Genomic DNA, 25,929 nt, shown 5'->3' with positions numbered 1-25,929 from the left:
AATTCCCAGTGGTCCACAAAATTTCTTTTCTAGCTATTGTTTTATTTTCTCAATCCAGGATTCAATCCAGTTTCATACAATATATATATATTTTTTTGTTATGTCCCTTTAGTCTCTTTTTGATCTAGAATAAGTCCCAGCCTTTATTTCCCCCATGCTATTAACTTTTTAAAAAAGAGTCCAGGCTTATAGAATGGCCCACATTCTAGATTTGTCTAAATTTTCCTCATGATTAAAATCAGGTTAAGTATTTTTGGCAAGAATATGACATAGAAGATCTGGCATACGTCCTATTGCATCACATCAGGGGCACACAATGTCAGCTTGTCCCGCTCTTGGTGATGCTGATCCTGATCGCTTTGTTAAGGTAAAGATGGCTGGCTCTCTCCCCTGTAAATGGCCATTTCTCCCTTTTTAATAAATAATCTGTGGTGTGATGTTTTGAACCATGTGAATATCCTTTTACCCAACAACTTTTCACCTACTAGCTGTAGCGTGTATCAGTGGTCCTTGCCTCCTTAATCAATTACATTGGTGATTGCAAAATGGAATCTGCATTTTTAATAAAGTGCTTCCAAGTGATTCTTCTACTCCTGGAGTTTGGAAACCCCGTTTAAGCCCAGGCAGAGGATACAGGAGAAAGAGGTGTTGCTACCAAGACAGCTGAAGGCATTTGCTAAGGCATACTTTTTTTTTTTTTAAACATCAGTTAAAATGCATATTCCTAAACCCCATCCCTTACCAATGAATCAGAGAGGGATGTGTGGGGCAGGCCTAGGAAGCAGCATTTTTAACACCCTTCCCCTCTTCCCCCTGGTGATTCTGTGCTCACTGAAGTTTAAGAAACACCTGCGAAGGTTGATATTAACCCTGGCTGCACTTGGCACATTCCACTCGTCTCGGGGAGTTTTTTGTTTGTTTTTTAAATAGTAATGCTTGAGCCCTACCTCCAGATATTCTGATTCAAATGGTCTGGGATACAGCCTGGGCATCAAAATTTTTAAGCTTTTAATTAAAGAAAATTAATTTAGTTAATTTTTTTTTATTCTAACATACAGCCAAGATTAAGAACTACTGTGCTAAGAGGATTCTCTTCAAAGTGAATATAAACATGAAAACCAGCCTGCTCCCCTCCTAATTACCATGATTCTCACAGCATCACAGGCCTTAGCTCACCAGTTAGAGAAAAAAAATCCTGATGCTGCCTTTACCCCACGGATAGAGCTCCCACTGTGTGCAAACAGCTCCCACTGTGCTCTTTGGGGAGCTTACAAAAGAGGTAGAAGAAAGGTCACTTCCTTCAAAATCGTGGGGACGTGGGAAAACACACACACAAATACACTGAAGTATTGTACAATTGTAGTTTTACAGACCAGGAAACCGACGTTCTGGAAGAGGAAATGACCGCCCAGTGAGTTAACGGCACAGCCAAGGTTCTTACCCAGGATGCCTTTCTTCTACTTGGTTAATTTGTACTTGAGCCCATGTTGGGCCTTCTGAACTTCCTGCACTTCCATTGGCTGGGTCTGGCCTGGAGCCAACATCTTCAGCAACAACGTCGGCGTCAAGACTGGAGCCTCTTATCAGGGACTTACCCTGGGCTAGATATTGGACAGTTGAAGGAATGAATGGAGGAGTGAATGAAGGAATGCAACCAGTTCAGCACCTGCCTGGCTGGAATTAAGAACCATTGGATCAAATAACCTCTAAAATAAATCTCTTTTGAGGCTAGAATCAGCTCATTTTTCACAGGCTCAGGAATCTCTAGGCCTTCCTTCTTCTGGAGGCCTTGCCCCACATTATATATATATATATAAAAAAAAACAGAAAACCCGTTGCTGTCAAGTCGGTTTTGACTCATAGCAACCCTACAGGACAGAGTAGAACTGCCCCATAGCGTTTCCAAGCAGTGGATTTGAACTGTTGACCTTTTGGTTAGCAGCCAATCTCTTAAACACTATGCCACCAGGGCTCCAGCCCCACATTATAGCAACCATATAACTCATCCAAATTCTGCCTTATTTATAATGCAACTATGAGTTGACTTCAGTTGCAGTTGACTAGCTGACCTAAAGTTATATAGGTATTTAATTCTATATTTATAACCACCAATTTTTTAGATTTTATGTGGTAGAGCCAATCCATTTATTTTCAGGTCCTCAAACATTTCCCATAGTGTTTGGAATGTTCATAGGTCCTGGAATGTACCTTAATGTCTAAATGGACCATAGGTAACCCTGAAATAAAGGCAGGGACTTTTCCTGCCTGGGGTCAGGAGAGAGGTTTAGAGGACACAGTTGGTGTAGCCTTCAAGCACCAAAATGTAATTTTTGATTTTCGTAACAGCTTTATTGAGATACGATTCACATACCCTGTAGTTCTGGTGGCGTAGTTCAAATCCACCAGGCACTCCTCGGAAACCCTATGGTTCTACTCCGACCTATAGGGTTGCTATAAGTCCGAATCAACTCGACGGTGACGGATTTAGGTTTCTGGCTTTATAGTTCACCCATTCAAAGTCTGCAATTCAATGTTTTCTAGCATATTCACAGAGTTGCACGGTCATCACCACAGTCAATTTTAGAATAGTTTCATCACCCCAAAATACTTTTTTTTTTTACCCTATAGCAGTCACCCGTGCCCCCCCTTTTCCTTCCAACACCCCCTCCTCCCCAGATCTAGGCAACCCTAATCTACTTTCTTTCTAGATGCTTATTCTGGACATTTCATATAAATAAAATCATAAAACATGTGGTCTTATGTGACTGGCTTCTTTCATACAAGCGTAATGTTAGCGGGGTTCATCCATGTTGTAGCATGTATTAACACTTCGTTCTTTTTCATTGCCAAATAATATTCCACATTTATTTATTCCTTTATCAGTTGATGGGCATTTGGGTTGTTTCCATTTTTTGGCTATTATGAATGATGTTTCCATGAACATTTGTGTACAAGTTACTGTGTGGACCAATTTTTTTTTTTCTCTTGGGTATATACCTAGGAGAGAAATTACTGGGTCATTTGGTAACTGTATGTTCAACATTTTGAGGAATTGCCAGACTGTGTTCCAAAGCAGCTGCACCATTTTACATTCCCGCCAGCAGTGTTTGAGAGTTCTGTCTTCTCTACATCCTCTCCAGCATTTGTTGTTATCTGTCTTTTTGATTATAGTCATCCTAGTAGGTGGAACGTAGTATCTCATTGTGGTTTTGATTTGCATTTCCCTATGGCTAATGATGTTGACAATCTTTTCATATGCCGTTTGTATATTTTCTTTGAGAACTGCCTATTAAGATCCTTTGCCCATTTTAAAATTGAGTTTTTGTTTTTACTATTGAGTCGTCAGAAATCCTGGTGGCGTAGTGGTTAAGTGCTGTGGCTGCTTAACCAAAAGGTCGGTGGTTCAAATCCACCAGGTGCTCCTTGGAAACTCTATGGGGCAGTTCTATTCTGTCCTATAGGGTCACTATGAGTCAGAATTGACTTGACGGCAGTGGGTTTATTTATTTTTTTTAATTCAGTTTTAAGACTTCTTTACATATTGTAGATACAAATCCTTTATCAGATATATGACTTGTATTTCCTCTTCGGCTGCAACATCAGCAGCTGTGGCTTGTTTTCTTACTTTCTTGTTGGTGTTCTTTGAAGCACAAAAGCTTTTAATTTGGTAAGTTCCCATTTATCTATGTTGTTCTCTTTTTGCTTTTGCTTTAGGTGTCATATCTCAGAAACCATTTCCTAAATCAAGGTCACGAAGATTTACGCCTGTTCTGAGAATTTTATAGTTTAGCTCTTACATTTCAGTCTTTGCTCCATTCTGAGTTTATTTGTTTTATGGCGTGAGGTAGAGATCTAACTTCATTCTTTTGCATGTGGGTATCCAGTTGTCCCAGCATCATTTATTGAAAAGACTATTGTTCTGCCATTGAATTGTCTTGGCAACCTTCTTGAAGATCAATTGACCATAAATGTAAGAGTTTTTTTTTTTGTCTGGATTCTGAGTTTTATTCCATTGCTCTATATGTCTATCCTTATGCCAGTACCACACTCTTGATTAATGTAGCTTTGTCGTAAATTCTGAAATTGGGAAACGTGAGTCCTCCAACTTTGTTGTGAGTATAGTTTGACTTTTGACCTCAAATACTGTGGGAGGTGGGTAACCAGCACAGCTAGGGATTTGAGAGCCCATGCCCAAGGGCTTCATTTCAGGAGCACAGGCCCCAGGTTCTAATCTAGCTTGGAGAGCTAGATTCTCACCTTCCCAGCCCACAGCTCTTCATTATAAATCAGAGGAAACATTCTGCAGGAAAACAATGATCCCCTTGGGTTATTTTAAACATCACTTTAAGTCTTCCGCACCTGCTCTGCTCTCTAATTGCTCCTACAGAAACAGTGTCATTCACAACTGCATTATTAATGAACTGAGAGGAGCCTGGGGGCAAGTTGGGGAGGGGGCTTTCAGAGGACCTGGGGTTGCCTGGGGGCCTGGAACAAGCCCAACTCCACAGGTTTTCATTCCCCCAAGAAAGGTTGCTGTGTTTCCTTAGCAAACATGAAACCAGTAAACTCAAGGCACACTGTCAGACTCAAAAGAAAATTGCTAAGGATATAGGAGACTGCTGGAAACTGAGCTAACTGGGTGTTGCTGTTTTTAGTTGCCGCCGATTGGTTCAGACTCATAGCAATCCTATGTACAACAGAATGAAAGACTGCCCGGTCTTGTGCCATACTTATAGTCATTGCTGTTGGAGCCCATCGTTGCAGCCACTGTGTCAGTCCATCTCATTGAGGGTCTTCCTCTTTTCCGCTGACCCTTTACTTTACCAAGCATGATGTCCTTCTCCAGGGACTGGTGCCTCCTGATAACATGTCCAAAGTGCGTGAGACAAAGTCTCACCATCCTCACTTCTAAGGAGTATTCTGGCTGTATTTCTTCCAAGACAGATTTGTTAGTTGGAGCTGACTGGGTACAATCTCCAAACCGCAGATTTAAACCCTGCTGCTCCCCAGCTGACCGGCCCTGGGGTGCCTTAGGGCACTAATCTGGAGGCTGGGAAAGCTCTGGAAAGAAGGCCCTTTGTAGAGAAGAGAACCCTATTGTTCTGCAGCCAGTGTTCAGCAAGGGTAGATTCCAGAGAATGTTTTGGGATAAAATTTTTTTTTCCTTTGTTTTTTAACTTTCTCTCCTCTTCCAGAAGAGGAAGGGGGAGGGGGGATGATTTCAACAACAAATTAAAAATAGTTATGTCCATTGTCCTGTAAAAAAGGCTGGTGCTCAGGGTGCAGTGGCGTTCAGCCAGGCAGAGAGGCTAGCATTAAACCATAGCTGATACCGCGTGCGTTTTGCTTTTTTTTAATCATAAAATCTCTGGGACCCAGCACCTATCTAGATACCGCACGTCTCAAAGGTTGGCAGACGTCAGCGGAGGTACGACCACTTCCTTCCTCTTTCGCTTCACCTCCTTTCCAGAAAGAGGACATAATGCGAGGCCCCGCGCAGGCCACGGCCCCCATGCTCCCACCTGGCCCCACTGATCTGTCCCCAGGGCTAGGCCCAGTCGGGCCCCTGGACGTCCTGGGAGCCTTCAAGCCCAGGCTGTGTGGGCCCTCAAAGTAAGAAACTTGAATTCCGGGGACTAGGACTAATTCTGTGTGAGCTCGGGCAGAGTTCCCCCTGGGGGCCCCTCTCTGGGCTTTACGCTGCCCATCTGTGAAATGGGAGCAAGAATACCGTCCTCGGCTTCCCCTTTGCATGATGGTGATGCGGCAGGAGTGTAAAGAAAACTATTCGGAAGCCTGGCCTCATCTTCCCCAGCCCTTCTACTTCCTGCTGCTCAAAGGAGGGGCTTGGCCCTAGAGGGCAGAGACCCTTCCTCTCTCCGCCGCGCGCCCCCGCCGGCCGGACCAAGCGGAATCTGGTGGAGCGCGCCCACCCACTCCGGCCAGTTTAGGCTCCGCCCCGGGGAGGGGCTGAGGGGCGGTGCGGAGGCTGGCGACCAAGCGGAGCCGGCTTCTGTCGCCGCACCGCCAGCTGCGGCTCGGGGCGTACTGACAGATCCAGCCAGGGCCGGGAGCGCCCGGGGCAGGGCTCGGGAGAGCGGGTGAGTTCCCGGGCGGCGCCGCCTCCCTCCCTGCGCTCTGAGACTTGACAGGTCGGACGGGGAGGTGGGGTCCCGGCATCCTTAACCTGGCCAGGGGTGAGGGGGTGCGTTTTGGCCAAGGGCCGGCGGTTCAGATTTGAATGGGAGGGGAGTGCGTATTGGGAAGGCGGGTATCCAGAGCGTAGGGCCAGGCTGGGGGCGTTTTCCTGGGCCTCGCGCTCCAATGATGAGGCTGGGGTCGGGGGTGCATTGGTAGGTTGTTGGCCCGGGCCTCCGTGGCCTGATCTTGGGGTGGAAAGGGGGTTCCTTGTCCGGTTCTGGATTCATGGGCCACCGTCTGCCGGGGGGCGCAATACCGAGCGGCGGGAGCTCTAGCCGCACCAAACACACCCCGCATCCAGTGTCCGGGCCCGGCATGGGGCACCGCCCCCTCGCGTGTTGGCTCGGGACCCGCTCTTCGCCCCCGCAGGCAGCGTTTGAGCGCTGGAAGCGTTCCTGCCTGGGCGGGAAAGGTCCCCAGGGCAGGCGCCCCCGCGTGCAGCCCTGCCCCGCCGTGGGATTTGGGCGGACAGTGCCCGCGGGCTCGGGTCGGGAGCCTCCGCGCGCGGTTCATCACTGGGAAAGGTGCTCCTGGCCTCTTGAAAGGGCCGCCTTGCGCCGGCTGCTGGGTGCCTAGCGCCAGGAGCGTTCCCCTCCCGGCTCTGACTCCGGCCGAGAGGAGCGCCCCCGAGCGCCTGGGATGGACTGAAGCTGTGCAGCCCGCCCCAGAAAGATCGCGCAAAGGGGTCTCCCCAAGGTCACTCGGAGCGCTCTGGCTGAACTGCCCGGACCACTCCGGGTGGGGAGCGGGGAGGAATGACTGTAGTTGCCCGCCTCCTTCCCTGCAGCGGCCTTCCCCCGCGCCCAGCCCGGACTCGGCTTCACTGGAGATGCCGCTGATGCAGCCCCCAGGCCCGGGCGGACAATTGAGCTAAGTCGAGCTTTGAACCTGGCCCTCCCGGGAGCCAGGGCTGCGCCGCCGCCCCGCTCAAGGCCCGGAACTGGTGCTCCGGGCAGCTCAGGAACCGAAGGAGAGGGACGCGGCTGTACAGGCAGGCGCCTGTCAGAACCGAAAGCCGAGCTGCTTGCGCGCCCATGTGATTAAATTCCACATAATAGTCCCCTGTTCTCGCTGTCAGAGGAGCCCACCAGCTCCCCGCGGCCCCAAGCACCAGGTGCCGCCACTGAATCGCCCTCTGTGGAGGGCCGGGGGCGTTCTTTCCCCCAGGGCCCTCTCTGGAAGGGGTCTGTCGTTAGACTCCTCAGCCCACCAGGGTAACTTCGCTGTGTGCCCTGCCATTTCCTGCGGCCTTCTCCTGAGGTGGTAGTAAAGCTTCCCGGCTCTGCCGGCTACTAGCTGTCTGCCCATGGGCAAGGCACTTGGCCTCTCCGACCCTCAGTCGCCTTAAGGAAGAAACAGGGCGAATAATCCCGCTGAGGGAGGATGCAATGGCAAGTGCCTGTAAAGTGCTTGGTGCAGGAAAGCTGGCAGGAGAAACGCCCCTAGGTAAATGTTGGCTGTCTTTGATATTGGGTTTTAGTGGGGCCGTGTCTTCTCCTGTAATCCCGAGCAAGAGAGCAAGAGTGGGAGCCCTGGTGGGTGGTTCTGCAGGGGCTGGGGGTGTTTCCACATCTTCTCCCTCAGCTCTGTCATAAAATGCCAGCTTGCCGAGTCCAATGGGGGCCGGTGAATCCTTTCAGCTCCCTGCTTGCTCACAGGGCCTTCCCACACAAATCCCCCACCCCATTCTCTCCCACCCGTCGTCCAAACCCCATCTTCTCTGCTGGAGACCCCAGGATGCTGGGGGCCAGATATCAACCAGGGCTCTTTGGACCTTCAACTTTGCGCCTTCCTGTCCCCTGGGGTCTACCCAACAATGTCCATCCACCCTGGAATCTCTCGCTCCTCTCCTGGCTTCAGCTCTTCTGGGCCTCTGGAATGCCTTCCTTCAGGGAGAACCCTTGATCCTTCCTACCCCTCTTTCCGTCTCCTCCCACAGAGCACACACTGTGACATTCCTCTGCCAGCACTGTGGTTCTTGTGTCAGAACTCTGTGTGTCCTGTTGCTTTCTGCATCTTCCCTAGCCTGGAAGACATTGTAGGCAAGCCCCCATGCCCATGTAGACTTTGCTCTCTGGTAACTGATGCTGGGGTGGAGGTTCAGGTCTAATCTAGCTGTTAAATCTGGTAGGGAGCCTGGGCCACAGGGTGAAGAGGATGCTGATACAGGGAGATGGTTTTTACCTGAGGCAAAGAACCTCTCTGCAGAGCCCATTTGGACTTTTTGGAAGCTTAGGCCTCAAGTACTTCTCAAAACCAGCTCCAGACCCAGAGTGAACTTTCTTTACCAACAGAGGCTACAGCCAGCTGGTTTTGCAGATTGCAGAAGGCACATACCTGAATTCTCATGCTGGGCTGGCACTACTAAGGACACCCCATCTTCTCCCCAGGACCTGAAGCATATGTTGGACCATGGGTCCCAACTGATATTCTTCAGGCAGAGACACAGCAACCTTCTTTGCCCCTAGCACATCTTGAAGAACAGGCTTCAGAGAGGCTTGGAGAGGCCTGTTTCTTAAGAGAAAGCTACAAGTGATGAAGAGCAGGATAGTGAGACGGGTCTAATTCAAATTGTGGCTCTATATTTAAAAGCTGTGACCCTATGTAAATTACTTTCTCTTGGAGCCCCGGTTTTCTCATCTGTAAAATGAGAATAATAATAGTGCCCACTTCATGGGGTTTTGAAGATTGTGTGAGATGATAAGGCATCAAAAGTACTTAGCACAGTCTGGGGTCTTAAATGCTAACAAGCGGCCATCTAAGATGCATCAATTTGTCTCAACCCACCTGGATCAAAGGAGAATGAAGAACACCAAGGTCACAAGATAATTATGAGCCCAAGAGACAGAAAGGGCCACATGAACTAGAGACTTACATCATCCTGAGACCAGAAGATCTAGATGGTGCCCGGCCACAACCGTTGACTGCCCTGACAGGGAGCACAACAGAGAACCCCGGAGGGAGCAGGAGAACAGTGGGATGCAGACCCCAAATTCTCATAAAAAGACCAGACTTAATGGTCTGACTGAGACTAGAAGAATCCCAGTGGTCATGGTCCCAAACCTTCTGTTGGCCCAGGACAGGAACCATTCCCGAAGACAAACTCATCAGACATGGAATGGACTGGACAATGGGTTGGAGAGAGATGCTGATGAGGAATGAGCTACTTGTATCACGTGGACACTTGAGACTGTGTTGGCATCTCCTGTCTGGAGGGGAGATGGGAGGGTAGAAAGGGTTAGAGACTGGCAAAACGGTCATGAAAGGAGAGACTGGAAGGAGGGAGCGGGCTGACTCATTAGGGGGAGAGTAAATGGGAATACGTAGTAAGGCGTATTTAAGTTTATATGTGAGAGACTGACTTGATTTGTAAACTTTCACTTAAAGCACAATAAAAGTTACTTAAAAAAAAAAAGTACTTAGCACAGTCCTGATGTGGGCAGAAATGCAGGAAGTGTTTATCATCACCTTCATCATTATCTCCTTTGTGCTGGGCCCCCAAAGATCCTACCTCCTCCAAAGGCGTGGGGGGGAATCAGACCCTGTCTCTTCTGCCCCAGCTACCAGGGCAGGGGACGCCTCTCCACCAGGAGAGGGCGGGCACTGACTCCTGGGAATTTGAGTCCAGGGAGTCTGTGAGCCTTGGCTTAGCCTTTCTCAGCTGGCCGCCATTTTTCGGGATTCATTCATTTATTCAACAGGTATTTCCTGCCTTCCAGACCTTGGGATTTTGAGATGAATAAGGCAGCTCTCAGGAGTCACACTCCATGGGGTCTGAGAGGCAGGCCTGGAATCAGTTACTGAGGACACGGTGTGACAAGAGCTTCAGCAGCAAAGAGAGGGAGTGAGGAGCAGTCGTGGAACAGGTGGGCTGAAATAGGCCCAGGCGGGAATCCTGAGTCCACTGCCTCATAGCTGGGTATTGATGGACAAAGGGCTCCCCTCCCAAGCAGATAATCTACCTGCCTACGGTGCGGCTGTGAGCATAAAAATGAGACAATGTGGGTAAAAAACTTAGCACAGGGCCTTCTAAATATGAATAAGTGCCTGTACATGTTAGTTGCTGTTGTTAGTAGTCTGTTATTACCAGTAACAGGTGGGTAAAAATTGCCGTGGGAGCACATTTGAGCCCTTCACAGACAATATTGCAGGTGGCAGGTAATCCGGGGAAGGCATCCTGGGCAGAGGCACAAAGGCCTAAAAGTACTTGGTGTCTTTGGAAAGCAGTGGGCAGGAGTTGCAGTCCAGGGTGTCACTGAGGCAGGGGCAAGGGGCAAGGCCAGGGAGGGAGGAAGAGGCCATCCTGCCATGGGCCTGAATGATTAAACACTCACTGATCCGAGGCAGGCACCCTGTAGCCTTGTCAGGCACGGCCCTCTGAGGAGGATTGTCTGCTTGTAGCACCTGAGAAAGTTCCAGAATAACTTCTGCATGGGAGGAAGGGCTGGCCTGGGCTCATTTGCCAATACAGTAAACGCCCCCCTCTTGCTTCCCACCTTTCTAACGCCACCTTAGGCAGGTAGGTTATCTGCTTGGGAGGTAAGCCATTTGTCTCCTCCCTCTTCCTGAGATGCAGTCTCCACCTCTGTACCTGTTTCTCTCAGGACACAGCTTTTCATTGCAGGAAGGAGGTGTGGGTGGAACAAATGTTTTGACCTGGTTCCCTATTGATACTGGACCAAGGGCTTCTCTGGATGCTAGTCACTGCCCAAGGACTTTCCCTGCATTGCCCTTAAGCCCTCATACCAACTCCTTGAAGTAGGTGCACTCATCATCCCCATTTCACAGAGGGGGAGACTGAGGCAGAGGGTGAGATGATCTGATGAAGGGCATGCAACTCATAAGGGGCAGGAGCCCATGTCTGAGAGCCTCCAAAGATGCCCGTGCTATCCTGCACCACCTTCCTCATGGTGCTCTTTGTAAATATCTAAAGCTGACTGCAGAACGTCTGGCTTCTCTGTCACTGTGTACCCTTGGGTGCTGGGCAGTACACACCTTGGAGATGGGGTCACAATGGGTATAGTCTGGGTACTTGGGGTCTGCTCTCTTCCCTCCCTGCCCTAGTTTTTGAGAAGGCCTTATATATGGATGCTTGAGGGGAGGTGTTCTTGGATGTCTTAGATGTCTCAGAGTCCAGGGCCAGCATTGCTCTTCCTGCTGGGACCCCACAGACATTCTTTGATGCAGACAGTTTGCAGCTTGACTAATGTGGCAGGTGGTGGCCAAGCTCCACAGTGGCCCTGGGATGGCTGTTCAGATCATCACGTGACCGCAGACCCTCCCTGTTTACAGAAGACATCAAAACAAAGGCTCAAATTTCCTTTTCCAAGAGACGCAAAGTTTAGGGCAAGAGTTCAAATCCCAACTCTGCCTTCCACTGACTCTTGGGCTTTGGGCAATTTCTTCACTATCTTGAGCCTCGATTTCATCTGGAAATAAGGCTTATATATTCTCTTATGTATAACTGTATATTTTTCTGGGTGTATAACTGTATATACACAGCATTATATGTTCATATCTTCCGAGTTGTCATAGGGATTTGTAATCATATGTGAAGTGCCTGACTTCCAAGTGGTAGATAAAACCAAAAAACCAAACTCTTTGCCATCGAGTCTGTTTCAACTCATAGCGACCCTATAGGACAGACTAGAACTGCCTCATAGTGTTTCCAAGGAGTGGCTGGTGGGTTCAAACGGCCAATCTTTTGGTTAGCAGCTGAACGCTTAACCACTGTGAACTTTTCTTCTATGGTACTTATCAGAATTGTGATTATATGGTTATTTGTGTCACTGGCATCTAGTGGGTTGTCATGACCCATGTGACAGAGTATAACTGCCCCATAGGGTTTTCTTTGGCTGTAATCTTTATGGAAGCAGATCACCAGATCTATCTACTGCGGAGCGGCTGTTGGATGCTGCTAATAGCCCTATAATGCACAGGACAGCCCTGCCCTAACAGAGAATTTTCTGGCCCCAAATGTCAATAGTGCCGAGATTGAGAAACCCTGCACTGGACCAATAAGCCGCGTAAGGTCAGTTGCTGTGTGTAACTCATTCAGTGCTGTGTCCCCAGAGCCCAGCAGCATGCCTGGCACACTGGGGAAGGGATGAATGAGAACTTGGAAAGCCTCATGTCCCGTGGAGGTTTGGTTTGCAGGACGTTTTGAATGGACGGAAGAGCTTCAGATGAACCTACATGATGGACGGCCAGTCGATGATTTGGGCCAAAGACATTTAACCAGGCTTTCAGTTTTCCTCCCCAAGCAGGTACTTAGGGCCTGAATTATCGAAATTGCCATTGCCATCACCACTACCTTTTTGCCCATTAAGTACAGGGCCCACCTTTACCTGGACGAGTAGGCCGGGGTGGGGAATGCTGTCGCTGGGCCCCTGGGATTTGCCAAGCTGGGGCGCAGCTGCTGTCAGTTTCCTGTTTTTTCCCTTTCCGGTGGAATGAAGGAAGCCCACTGAACGGCTGTTTTCCACTGACATTTTCAGCAATGCGATAGGCCTTGGATTAATGAGGTCAAGCGACAGTGTGAAATCTGCGCGATAACTTGAAGCTCGGCCAACAGGAAGAAATTGCTTGTTTTCTTTGGGTTGTTTGATGTCTTTGGATGGGCTTTGGACGGGGGAGCAGGGGTTGCAACTCTGTACAAAAGAGGGGGGTGTTTTGTACCCTGAAATTACAGCGGTCAGAGCGGTTGTCTCTTTTTCAGTGTGTTGGGAAGGTTTATTTTAATGTGGAGTTTAAATGAATAACTCACGAAAGTGAAGGCTCACCCTGAGTCTCAGGCCGGCAGCGGAGCGTGGATCTGGGCGATAGGAAAGATCATGCTGTTTTTCCGGACCTCTGTGGGGGTTTGAAGGAAAAGATTGACCCCAAAGGATGTTTGGGCAAGTCAGGTGTGCACATGGATTAGAACCTATTCTGCCAGTGGGGAAGGGTCTAGGGCATATGCCTCAAACTTGAATGTGCACATGAATCACCACGGGCTTCCTATTGAAATACAGATCCTGATTCAGTAGGTTTAGGTTTGGGATGGGGATTCTGCATTCTGCCATTTTGTTGGTTCGTAAACCCCTCTTTGAGTAGCAAGGATCTGGGAACTCCAAGTCTACAGTGAGGGGTCCCTGGTGTAATCCACTCAAGCAGAAGCAGGCTTTTGTCTGTGTTCGCACAGCATCAAGGCCGCAGATATGGACGGCACCCCTTCTGAGTGCCCACGCCAGAGACAAAACACGAAAGACAGGCTACTTACTCCCAAGGAGCAATTCAAACAGCCAGAACAAGGTGTGAAGGGCTTCTAGTGCTTCCGTAAGCATCTGTCCAGGAATACACTATTCCTGGGTCATCTGGTCACAAGGAGGTTTATGTTAATGGGGGAGGAACAACGCAGAAAGGGAGGGTAAAAACTGCTGTATAACTTGAAGAATGCAATCAATGTCACTGAATTGTACATGTAGAAACTGTTGAATTGGTTTATGTTCTACTGTGTATATTCTCAACAACAATAAATAAATAAATAAACCCTATGGAGCAGCTCTATTCTGTAACATATGGGGTTGCCATGAGTCAGAATGGACTCAACAGCCCCAGATTTAGATTTTACGGTTTTATAGATCAGGAAACTGAGGCTCACTGAGGTTAAGCAGGTAAATTACTCAATGTCACAGAAACTGGTGGAGGCAAAACTCAAATACAGATCCCTGGGCCGTAGCCAAACCCACTAATGTCATAATCCACCAAGACAGGATACCGGGAACCTGTGTTTTTAAAAAGTATACCAGGTGGTTCTGATTCACAGGGTGGTTGAGGGAAAGCGGGGAGGAAGAGCTGACACCAGTGGAGGTTAATTGCTCAGCAGGACCCATGTAGAGTTGTGTACTGCACAGTGGCACCGGCTGGGGAAAGGGGCTGAAACCCAGCCAGCCCTCTGCTTGCCAAGCCCTGCACCCTGCAGGGTGGCATCTGCCTGGAGGGCGGGTACCTTTTTCTTATTATGAATAATATTCGTTAACACTTGGTACTTTTCATGAGCCGGGTGCTGTCTATTTAACTCTTTTAGCTCTCCTAACAACTCTATGAGTCAGAATCGACTCGATGGCAATGGGTTTGCGTTTTTTTTTTTTAACACTCTAAGGGGCAGCATTACTCTCCTGATTTTACTGCGAGGAAAGTGAGGCACAGAGAGATTCAATGACTTGCCCACAGTCACACAGCCAGGAAGTGACAGAGTCAGGGTTTGAATCCAGGACATTAAGTCCATGCACTTAAATTATTACACTCTCTGGCTTTTCTTTGCACAAAGAAATGCTGTCTGTGTTCCATGGGGCTGTCCCTACTCTGGGGGAGTTTTTCCCTGGTTCTCCCCCTAGAGAGGGTAAGGCTAGCAGTGACCTTGGCTGGCTCTGGAGTCAGACCTGGGTTTGAGTTTTGCCTCCACCAGTTTCTGTGACATTGAGTAATTTACCTGCTTAACTCAGTGAGCCTCAGTTTCCTGATCTATAAAACCGTAAAATCTAAATCTGGGGCTGTTGAGTCCATTCTGACTCATGGCAACCCCATATGTTACAGAATAGAGCTGCTCCATAGGGTTTATTTATTTATTTATTTATTGTTGTTGAGAATATACACAGTAGAACATAAACCAATTCAACAGTTTCTACATGTACAATTCAGTGACATTGATTGCATTCTTCAAGTTATACAGCAGTTTTTACCCTCCCTTTCTGCGTTGTTCCTCCCCCATTAACATAAACTCACTGCCCCTAAGGTTTCTGTCTAATCTTTTGAGTTGCTGTTGTCACTTTGATCCCATATAGATCATTCTTAAAAGAGCATCATGCTCAAGGCAGACATTTTTTACCAGAGAAGCTAGACTATTGTTTGGTTTTAAGAAGGCTTCAGAAGATATTTTTGGCTTAAGGTTGAAAGATTATCTCAGGGGCTCCACAGAGTTTTCTTGGATGTAATCTTTATGGAAGCAGACTGCCAGGCCTTTCTTCCGTGGCACTGCTGGGTGGGTTTGAACAGCCAAGCTTTAGGTTAATAGTCAAGTTTGTGCCATCCAGGGACCCTGTAAAACTGTAAAATAGGAATAGTAATGGCATGAGATGATAAAGTTAAGTATTTAGCCCTCTGCTTGGCATGTAGGATGAACTCAGTACATGTCAACTATTATTATTACATTATTATCATTAAAATGAGCCTCTGGGAGTCATAGGTGGCTTCAGAGCAGAAGGGTGAGCGCAGCACTGTGTCATGTGCCCAGGGGCTGGGCTAGTTGTTTTGTTCACTCAGGTTACCCATGTCCATTACTTCCCCGGGCATCCATAGCCTTTGCTTTTTTTTTTTTTTTTAGAGCCTGTGAGAGCTGAGGATCATTTTATTTTTTTTTAAATTGTGGTAAAATATGTATAACAAAACTTTTGCCATTTTAACTATTTGTAAGTGTACAATTCAGTGACATTACATTCACTGTGATGTGCAGTCATCAGCAGTATCCATTTCCAATGTTTTTCATCCCCCAAATAGAAACTCAGTACCCCTTAAGTAATAATTCCCCATACCCGCTCCGTCCAGACTCTGTAGCCACTAATAAACTTTCATCTCTATGTAGTGCCTATTCTAAGTATTTCATATAAGTAAGAGCATACAGTGTTTGTCCTTTTGTGCCTGACATTTTGCTCAGCATAATGCTTTCAAGATTCATCCATGTCATGACATGCATCAGGTCTTCATTTCTCATTATGGCTGAGTAGTATTCCATTGCATGGACGTACCACATTGTGTTTATCCATTCTTCTGTTGATGGAACCTTTGCTTCTTGGCTCTGGTTAAAGGCTTCAATGCCCCTGCCAGCCTTGTGAGTTCTCAGAATTTCTTGGCTCCCAGAATGGTTCAAAGTCTCAGTCAGAACTGGCTTTATTTCTTGTCATCCAAGACCAGGTTAAAACAACAACAACAAGACAAACCATTGCCCTCGAGTTGATTCTGACTCATAGTGACCCTACAGCACACAGTAGAACTGCCCCATAGGGTTTCCAAGGCTGTGATCTTTACAGACTGCCACGTCTTTCTCCCACGGGCAGGTGGTGGGTTCGAACCACTGACCTTTTGGTTAGGAACCATGCTCTTTAACCACTGTGCCATCAGGCCTACTCAAGGACAGGTTAAAGGCACATTTTCTCACTCTTTAGGGCTCTTTGGCTTTTCTCTGTCTCTAGGTTCCTTTCTGTAACTGGTATTGTCATAGGCTCTCCCATGGACTGGACAGAGAGGAAACGTTTCTTTATAAAGAAAACAGGAAGATTTTTCACCAAAATTACACCATTTAAAAATTTTTTTTTGTTATTGTTGAGAACATACACAGTAGAACATACACCAATTCAACCGTTTGTACGTGTACAATTCAGTGACATTGATTGCATTCTTCAAGTTGTACAACCATTCTCACCCTCCTTTTCTGAGTTGTTCCTCCACCATTTACACAAACTCACTGCTCCCTAAAGGTTCCTATCCAGTGTTTCGAGTACCCAGTGTTTCAAGTAAAAAAAAAAAAAATTTTTTTTCGAGTAGCTGTTGTTAATTTGATCCCATATAGACCGATCTTAAAAGAGCACAATGCTCAAGGCAGACGTATTTTATTAGTTAAGCTAAACTATTATTTGGTTTGAAGAAGACTTCAGAAGATATTTTTGGTTTAAGATTTGAAGATAATCTCAGGGCAGTAGTTTCAGGGGTTCATTCAGCTTCCATGGCTCCAGAAAGTCTGGATTCCATGAGAATTTGAGATTCTGTTCTGCATTTTCCTGCTTTTGATCAGGATTTTTCTATAGAGTCTTTGATCAAAATATTCAGTAATGGTAGCCGGGCACCACCCAGTTCTTCTGGCTTCATGGCAAAGGAGACAGTTGTTCATGTGGGCAATTAGCCACACATTCTGTATCCTTCTATTCCTGACTCTTCTTCCTCTGTTGCTCCAGGCGAATAGAGACCCATTGTTATGCCTTGGATGGCCCCTTGCAAGCTTTGAAGGCCCCAGGCACTGGGCAGTGAACAAATTAGGAGGTAGAACAGAAGCACTAAACACATTAGGAGGAGGACAATTAACTGGGATGTCCCATGAACCGTGACCCTAAACCTCCAAACCAAGGAACCAAATCCCTTGAGGTGTTTTGTTGTATATAAGCAGCCTCAGCAGCTACTCTCTTTTTTTTGGGGGGGGGGGGTCATTGTTGTAAATATAGCTATCACATAGCTTTTGCCAATTCAACGTTTTATAGGTATGCAACTTATTGACAGCAATTACATTAATCAGCTGGGCAATCGACCTTTTTTTTAACATACAAAATTATGCTTTTGTTTTCTTATTGCTGTATTTTATGCTTTTTAATTATAAAAGGAATACAAACTCATCGTAAAAGAAATCAAACAATATAGAAGTGTGGAAACTGGAAAGTAACATTTCCTCATCCATCTCCCCTAGCCGCTCATTCCTTTTCCCCAAAAGAAAGCCGTGAGTGTTTTATGTATCTCTTTATAAATTTCTTATGCATATACAAACCCATATTCATGTATATGCCCACCCTTTTTTTTAATACTGTTGTTATGGATTGAATTGTGTCTGCCAAAAATATGTGTTGTAAATCCTAACCTCTATGCCTGTGGTTATAATCCCATTTGGGAATCGGTTGTCTTTGTTATGTTAATGAGGCAGGATTAATGTAGGGCGTGTTTTAAAGCAGTATCTTTTGAGATATAAAAGTGATTAAACAAGCAAGATAGAGAAGAGGGGAAGAGAGATGCCAAGCCGCATGAAGATCACCCAGGAGCAGAAGCTAAAAGGGTCAAAGACCTTCGTCTAGAGGGAGAAAGCCTTCCCCTAGACCTGGCACCCTGAATTCAGACTTCTAGCTGCCTGAACTGTGAGAAAACAAATTTCTGTTGATTCAAGCCACCCACTTGTGGTATTTCTGTTAGAGCACCACTAGATAAGTAAGAAAACTGTTCTGAAACTTTCTTTTTCAGCTAATTTATCTTAACACATGTCAATACATACAGGCATACCTGTCTTCACAGCTACCTCATATTACAAGAATTGACCATAATTTATTTTCCATTCTCTTGCTGCTGATGACAGTTGTTTCCAGTTTTTTTCCTACTACAAATGTGTAATGCTGCAACCTCCTTGTTCGTGCAGTGTTTATTGTACACCAGTGTGATTTTATCCATAAGGGAAATTCCTTGCAGTTTGAATTGTGGTATCCAGAAAATTCCTCCCAAGAGGCCAAACCAACCTCTCTCCCTCAACAGTGTGTCACTGCCTATCTCCCCACCTCTTCCCCAATGCTAAGTGTTAAGTAACTCAAAGTTTTGCTAGTCTGATTGGTTTAAAATAGAAGGAACTTTTCTGAGTCAGGTACTGCAGTAATTCAGATTTTATGACCTTTTAGACTGTGCCTACGTAAAGATTGTTAAATATTCAAGAAATACATTTTCCCTGACCTTATGATTGACGTTAGAGATCCAAAATTAAATTAAAGCAGCCCCTGCCCTCAGGAGGAGGCAGAGCAAGTAAAATAAGAGCAGAACAGCGTGGTTCAGGTGTGCTAGAGGTGTACAGAAGCTCAGCTAACTTTGGTTTGTTAAACCCTGTCCTCATGATCGTCACAAATGAATCTGCAAAATACAGCGTGCGCTATGTCCCAGGGAAAACCCCCAAAATCAACCTGGTTAGTGTTGAGTCAATTCCAATTCACAGCGACCCTGTAGGACAGAGTAGAACTGCCCCCAAGAGTCTCCAAAGAGCACCTGGTGGATTTGAACTGCTGACCTTTTGGTTAGCGGCTGTAGCACTTAATCAACACATCACCAGGGTTTCTAACGAGGGACCTTGAAATTCTCAAAAGGCAGTGACCTGATCAGAAACAGAAAAAGCATACAGTTTACTCCTAGTGGGGACAGTAGAAAAGGTGGGAAGTCAGGAAAGGCTAAGTAATTTTGAAATACTCTCTTTGGTGGATTCTTACCTGGGCATCCTTAGCCCTTGTATTTACTAACGGGGTTTGTTTGAGGGAGCCTGTGCAGGACCCCAGCTGAGTTTGCAGCTGGCAGTCATTACTAACCACTCATACCAGGGCAAATCCATATGTTAGCTCAGAGAGCGTGGGAGGAAGGGAGCAGAAGGCTGGCTTTAGGAGTTCACGTCTTTGCAGCTCATAGAGGTTGGAAGTGCGTGGCACACCTAGGCTGTCTGCCCCAGAGGTTACAGGAGGTGTGTTCTGAACAGTGGTCATTGTACAGTGGTTGCATAGAATGGGTATCCAGTGAATGAGTGAGCGTCAAAGACCTATGTCTCTGCCTTGTAAAGGCGCCTATCTCTTAGAAAGGGGTATGATCACTTAATCTACCCACCTGTCTGGAACCAAGCCTTAGCTGTACTTTTTCATTAGGCCCACCTGTCTCAGATACCTCTTCGTTCACTTGGGTCATCTTAAGAATAGTACAAGACAGGAAGCGATTGAGAATATCCGAACCTGTGCTGTGGAATGAATCTGTTTTACAACAGATCCCCTAAGCAGGAACCTATAGAGCCAATTGCAAAGCATGCAGAGTTGAAAGGAGAATGTGAAGCCAGAGGTAACCACTAACCCATTCTCTCATGGAAGGAACGGCAGGTGTGTCCTGGTTCCGGTTCCAGTGTTCAACCACTTCTTCCATTGACCAGGTCTGTTTTGTCTGGTTTGGCTCTTGTTCCGAGCCAAAGGACCACTCCTTTGACTCTTATGACAGAACTGATGGACTAATCTAAGTGCATTTTCAGTCTCTTGGTCTTTCACCCCCTGTACATCATCTCCCATTTGTTATATTCCTACCATGTGCTGAGTGCTGAGTGGCTCTATGATGGGGCTATAAAGATGAATGACATGTATCCCTTGTCTTCTGAGAATGTCCAGTCCAGTGGAAGAAGTAGGTTTGAAAACAACAATTACCAGGATGTTGAGTACCATGACAGAGATGTCGTCAAAATGCTTTGGAACTAGAAAGGAGAAAGAAACCCATTTGAAATAGGCATATAAGGAACAATTCAGAGGGACTACAAAGAACATTGAGAAGTCTAAATGAGACAAGTCAAGTGCTGACCATGGTGCCTGGAAAACACTTAAGAGATGATAGATAATATAGCAGCACTTGAGCTAGCTCTCAAAGAACAAGGAGGAGTATGCCAGGTGGAGAGAAAGAAGGGTATTATTGCCTCTTCGTGGAACAGCATGTATAAAGGTGAGGAGCTGAGTGTAGCGTAGAGAAAAATGCATGGGCTTTGTAGCTAGAGACATCTGGGTTCAAATCCTCGCTCACCCACTTACTAGCTGTGACTTTGGGTGTGTCAAGATGAACTTCCATTTCCTAATCTATGCAGTGGGGATAATAATACCTGTTTTTAAAGCTCACTGTGGAGACTAAAGTTAACGTAGGCATAGTACCTGGCACAAGTAGATACTCAGTATATGGTGGATACCATTAGGGAGATGAGAATCCATCAGACCTCTTCAGTGCAGCTGGCATACCCAGTGTGTAGTGGGTTAGAGTGGGGAGAGAGATTAGGAGGGCCCGAGATAAGGCTGAAATGTCAGGGCCAGTTGCCGAGTGGTCTGTCTGGCCTGTGCAGTAGAGAACCATCAAATGCTTCCTTACAGAGGAATTACAGGATCAGACTTGGTTTAAGAATGAACACTGGCAGTGATGTGGATGGTGGATTGGAAGATGAGAAATGGAGGCAAGGAAATCACCTTAGGAAATGCTCCGTTCTGAATTCTTGTCTCGGCAACTCATAGCTCACGTTAGCATAGTAAAGGCTCTGCTAAGTCCTGCAGTTAAGTACAACTTAGAGAGGCAGTTTAAGGCAGTGGTTAAGAGCACGGGCTTCAATGTCAAGGCCAATCTGGATTTGAATCCTAGCCCTGTTGCTTACTGGCTATGTGATCTCGGGCAAATTACCCTACTGAGTTCTAGTTTACTCTTCTCTAAAATAGGGATTATAATACTTTTATCGCAGGGTCATTGCGAGGATTAGACAAAATGGTGGAGATAAAGCACTTAGCTCAGCTCTAGGAACACAATAAATGTTCAGTAAAAGTTGGTAATAATAATAATGAAGAAATATGTTACTTCTTTGGCCATATAACACCAATTAACATCCTTTAGTGCTTATTAGTATTCTACATATAGAAAACATCTTGCTTTAGACTTTCTGGAGAAGCAGCAGCACTTTCTGCTCCAAGAATTAGTAAGGAGAGTTGCCAAGTTCTAACGCAGTGGTTCTTGGATGCACATTAAACCCACCTGGAGAGCTATTAAAAATTTGGATGGCTGGCTACCCACCAGACCAATTAAACCAAAATCTCTGGGGAGGGGACCCATGCATCAGTATTTTTTAATTTATTGATTTATTAAGGTATAGAAAATATAGAAAAGTACATATATTCTAAACACAGGATTTTTTTCACAAACAGAACATACCCATGTAATACATTTCTTGTTCAAGAAACAGAATGTTACCAACCCACCCCCCAGGGAAACCGCTATCCTGTTTGATACCAGCATAGATTCCTTCTGCTTGTTGTTGAATTTTGCATACATAGAATCGTATAGTATGTATTTATTTTTCTGTTTGGCTTCTTTTGGCTAACATTGTGAGATTATCCATATTGTTGAGTATAATTGTGTCTTGTTCATTCTCATTGCTATACAATGTCCCATTGTATGAATATTCTTAATTCATTTTTCCACACTATTGTTGATGGTAATTTTGGGTAGTTTACACCTTTGAGCTTTTACAAATAGTGCTGTGAACATTTTTGTATGTACCTTTTGGTGAATGTACATAGAAGTTTCTATTGGGTGTATTCCTAGTAATAAAAGTGCTGGATTATGGGGCATATTTTTTTTTTTTATAGGGTCAGGTTTAGAAGATACAAAAAAATTTTTTTTAGAAGATATTGCTGTACAGTTTTTAAAAGTAGTTGTACCAATTTATATTCCTACTTAGTGTATAAAGAATTCTTGCCAACAGTTGTTATTTTCTGTCTTTAAAATAAAATTGGCCGTTCTGGTGGGTATGTAGTGGTATTGCTTTATGGTTTTAGCGCACATTCCCAGCATCAGGTTTTTGTTTGTTTCATTTTGAAGCTCTCCAGGTGATTCCACTCTGCAGCCAAGTTAGAGAACCACTTTCCCGACAGGTTTTTAAAGAGCAAAATACTTGTAAGTGGAACTGGAGAAAGAGATGTTATAATGAAGAGTGCCTCCGCATTGATTTCCTTTGGTGTCTGTACTCAGAGATTTTTTTACAGACCTGACCTGGCTAATCAGCCAGCGGGGGTTATTTTTCCTATGGAAGGAGAAGGTGGAGGTGTATCAAACCTGACAGCCTGCCCATTATTCCTTTGTTATTTATGTGGGCAAATGGGTCTATCAGCAATGATTTGGAAGGTAACTTGAGGAACCATAAAGTCCCGGAAAGAGGCCAAAGAAGGACTTCAATCTGTTTTTCCAATTTAAGACCTGAATGAGAAGGGAGGACATGAGGACTGACTAGTAGTCTGTATAGATGTTGCCAGTTGGAAAGATTTGGTCTTTGGGACCAGAGATTAAAAAAATTTTTTTTTTTTATCATATTCTTCTTCCAGTACTTGGCCCTTCGAAGGTGCTCAAAAGATGCTCATTGAAGTAAATATTAGAAATGTGTAATTGTCTCTAGTGAGAGGCCCAGCTCACATGGGTGGAGAGGAAGGTGTTGATGAGGATTTATCTGATCTGACCGATAGTTTAGGTTTTCTTTGTAGTTTATGTTCCTATCTGTTTATTACAAGCATATTTTCCTTTACATCCATGAATATAGTTATAACAGTTGCTTTAAAATTCTTATCGGTTAATTCCAATATCTGAGTCATCTTGGGATTGGTCTCCACTGATTGTCTTTTTTTCTTGAGTTTTTATCTGTTTTCCTGTTTCTTTATTTATGCCTAATAATTTTGGATTGCATCTTGAACATTGTGAATGAGTCTTGAAGAGATTCTAGATTCTATTATGTTCCTCAGAACAGTCTGATTTTTTTGCTTTATTAGGACAGTTAACTTGACCGAACTCAGACTCTCTTGATCTCTCCTGCATGGAGCTGAAATCTTTTTAAAGTTCCTTGAGCCTTTGTTGGGTTGCCTAAAATCCATCCTGTATATGCATCATTTAGGGAGTTTTGGGCAGAGTTTATACTCAGAACCTAGGGCTATTTGCTCTGTGACTATTTTCTGGGATGTCTCTCCTTATTTTCCAGCTCTGGTTACCTGAACTCTGTCCTGTAATTCCTCAAACAGTAAGACTGAAGGTTTCTATCTGGATTTTAGCTGCCATGCACAGCATTAACTGAGGCCTGCCCTTAGGTAAAAAGCTGTAAAAACATGGAAGTCACCTAGTGCCATTTCTTTCTTTTAAGTGTTGACTCCCCTTCAGTTTCTGCCTCCTTTCAGTTGGACAAATCCAGTGCCTTCTAATAGGTTATTATTATTATCTCTTTGTCCAGAATTTATGAGAGTTATATGTGGGAAGGTTAGTCCAATAAGAGCTACTCTGCCCTTATTAGAAGCAGAATCTCTCTCATTAATAGTTTTGCTCATTAAGGGATCCTCGGAGCCCCCCTACTTTAGTACCTAGCACATAGTAGATGGCAAAAAATATTTATTTGTTGAATAAATGAACGAGGCTTTAAGTTAAAAATGCAAGTGAATTAGGGGAGAAAATTGCCAGAAGACCCTAAAACTAGTTGATGACATCAGATATGAAATAGAGAGGATGTTCAATAATTTGCTGAAGAAAATGGTGAGTGAGCGAGAGGGTTGAAAGTACATTAGGGCCCCAAATATCTGACACTCTAGCCCAAAGTGGTTAAAATGAACTCAAGGTTTTAACACAAGGAGATAAATTCAGTTCTGATAGTAACACCATTTTCATGGGATTGAACTCATGCCTTTTAGAGAGCTTACCATGTTCAAAAGAAGTAGAGCTGGTCAAAGGGGAAGCAGAGGTATGTTTGAAGTTCCGTACACCTGAAAGGGGGAATCAAAGTGAAGGGACTTTGGCTGGAATTCAAAGAGGGAAGAAGAACAGAAGTATAATAGTAGCCTACTACAGCTTCCTTCTCTGCCTGGTGACCTGGAAGGTCACAAATCCGTTACTGAGGGACTTCAAAACCTGTGTATGGGCTAGAAGCTTCATTTACTATAAGGCAGACTATCTTGAACTTCCTGATTTGTTCCACTGAACATTTCATCTGTCAGGAAGTAGAGGAGTCAGGACAGTTGTTATGAACCTGGTTTGGGAGCTGTTGGTTGACATGAAAATGGGAAAGTGTTCACCAAAGAGGGGAACACTAGTCATAGGTGGCTGAGCCCACCAGTGTTTGGAAGGCAGGCTTCATGAAATTTAGGATGAGATATATATTCTCTGTCCAAACTTCCAAAACTGATGATGGCTCCAACAGAAAGGGAAGTTATGACTGTAATCAATTATATCCACTCTGCATATTTCATTTATTCTCCTTCAAAAACTCTTCTTCTTGCTACTAGTTGTGCTACTGCAGACCATCTTCCATGTCTGACATTTCTTCTTTTATTTTCAAGTGAGGAGATACTAAAAATGCTTAACCATTATGGCACAGCCACTGCTCTATCAAAACAGACACCCAACTAGTCAGAGGAGATGCCAGTTGCAACAACTGGAATATTAGCCTTGCTTACATGTTCCTTAACTTCTCTGAATCCCAGTTTTCTCCTCTTTGAAATGGGGACAACGCATGCATTGTAGACTTGGTGCAATGCTTTCAAGATCTGCTACACGTCAAGAGCTTGCCAGTGGAAAGGTGTGCGATGCATAGCTGTCACTATAACTTTGCATTGTTTATCTCTGGGTTCATTTCATATGCATATTTTACAAGTTCTGCAGTGTTTAGCTTTAGTTTCATTGAACATATGTTTTTCTCTGTGCTGATTTCAGAGACGCAATGGTTGAGAGTTCAGGCTGCTATCTAAAAGTTTGGTAGCTTGAATCTACCAGTCATTCCTTGGAAACCCTATGGGGAAATTCTACTCTGTCCTATAGGGTCACTATGAGTTGGAATTGACTCCACGGCAACAGGTTTGGTTTGGTTTTTGTAGTGGTTCAGGGTAGAATTCTTGTCTTCTACGCGGGAGACCCAAGTTTGATCCCCAGCCAATACGCCGCATGTGCAGCCACCACCTATCCATCATTGGAGGCTTGTACGTTGCTATGATGCCGAACAGATTTCAGTGAAGCTTCTGGACTAAGATAGACTAGGAAGAAAGGCCTCAGAAATCTACTTCAAAAAATGAGCCAATGAAAGCTCTATGGATCTCAGCAGTCTAAACTTGTGCATGGAGTTGCCATGAGTTGGGGGCTAGATCTGGATGGAAAAGGGTGTCAGCTAGTAGCTGGGCCTTTGTCCCTCCTCCTTCAAGAGTGCACCCATCCAGTTACCAGCAGAATGCTTATCTCCCGACACTCCAGGAACACGGTTAGAAGAGGTGGCAGTCAGCTACAGGGCCTGTTATCTTTTGCTTGAGTTGGCCCAGCATACTGCTTCCTAGAATCTGGACCCAGTCTGTTTAAGGGGATGGAGTACAATTCTTCACCCCACCCCCCCGGAGCAAT

General features: G+C 45.3%; 1 protein-coding gene across 3 annotated transcripts in view; it reads left to right on the top strand.

Moving 5' to 3' along the window:
• The first annotated feature begins 5,478 nt into the window (after positions 1-5,478).
• Positions 5,479-25,929, top strand: part of PPP1R16B (protein phosphatase 1 regulatory subunit 16B) — a 110,812-nt gene continuing 90,361 nt past the window's right edge. Inside the window, exon 1 of one of the 3 annotated variants that reach the window (XM_049868784.1) lies at positions 5,479-5,613. The gene's annotated coding sequence lies outside the window, so the exon portion shown is untranslated. The other 2 variants (XM_049868782.1, XM_049868783.1) reach the window with 2 other exon arrangements.

Source organism: Elephas maximus, chromosome 25, assembly GCF_024166365.1.
Source record: "Elephas maximus indicus isolate mEleMax1 chromosome 25, mEleMax1 primary haplotype, whole genome shotgun sequence".
Taxonomy (NCBI): domain Eukaryota; kingdom Metazoa; phylum Chordata; class Mammalia; order Proboscidea; family Elephantidae; genus Elephas; species Elephas maximus.
This window is presented reverse-complemented; position numbering and strand designations above follow the sequence as displayed.